We start from the raw sequence: 1,154 nt of genomic DNA, 5'->3' as shown, positions 1-1,154 counted from the left end.
ATATATATATATATATATATATATATATATATATATATATACACACATATATATATATACATATATATACATACATACCTACGTATATATAGATAAATACATGCATATATATATGCGAACATGCAGTTGCTCATACACTCACACTTACACTTACACATGTGTATGTACGCTTGTATGTACGTGTGTCTGTGTGTGTCTCAGTGTGTGTCTATGTTTGTGTGTGTGTGTGTGTGTGTGTGTCACAAGAAATATATCTGTGTTTGTGTAGATGAAGGATTGAGTACTGTGTCTACAAACCACTATGAAATCAGAAAACTCATTACTATGATGAAATGATATATTATTTCAGAAATCGAAAAAAATCAATGTATCCCTGTTTCTGACAGTTTCGTTCATCGATTCTTAAGGCTGTGTAAATATTTTCGAGCTGTATTTTATTAGAAATAGGTGTCTTCTCCATAAGATGTAGGATATGTAATAGAATTTAGTGATCGGCTGGTACTTAAACGTTACAAGGGTACTTAAGTGTTTAGCTATTGAAATAAGGGGGTATGATATGTGCGTGTGTGTGCGTGCGCGCGCGCGCGCGTGTGTGTGTGTGTGTGTGTGTGTGTGTGTGTCCGTGCGTGTTTGTGTGTTTGTGTGGTTGGGTGTGTAGGTGATTGCCTCAGTTCCCGGCATAGAACTGTAGGGGTTTGATAGGAGTATGAAGATGTTTTTAATGAGTTAATGAACGGCTGTAAGTGAATGCTGGGTAGTGGCAGGGTGGAATGTTAATTTAGCTTATAGGTAGACGTACGGTTAATAGAGGTGAAACTAAGAAACAAAATGTGTGGTAACTAACAGAGAATACTTAAGATTAATTACTTGTTACTGAGTGAAAACAGCATTGTTGGTTTTAAGCTCGGTGTGCGGGTAAGTGATTGAAAATTTGAGATTTGGTTGAGTAAATGATGATTCTACTGTATATCTGAGATCAGTGTAACTCCATAGACACGCACGCGCGCACACACACATGCACACACACACACATACACAAGCACACAAACACACACACGCACACATACACACACGCACACAAGCACACACACATACACACACACACACACACACACACACACACACACACACACACACACACACACACACACACA

This window comes from Octopus bimaculoides, chromosome 11 (assembly GCF_001194135.2).
Source record: "Octopus bimaculoides isolate UCB-OBI-ISO-001 chromosome 11, ASM119413v2, whole genome shotgun sequence".
In the NCBI taxonomy this organism is placed as follows: domain Eukaryota; kingdom Metazoa; phylum Mollusca; class Cephalopoda; order Octopoda; family Octopodidae; genus Octopus; species Octopus bimaculoides.
The sequence above is the reverse complement of the archived record's forward strand: the minus strand, read 5'-3'. Positions refer to the sequence as shown.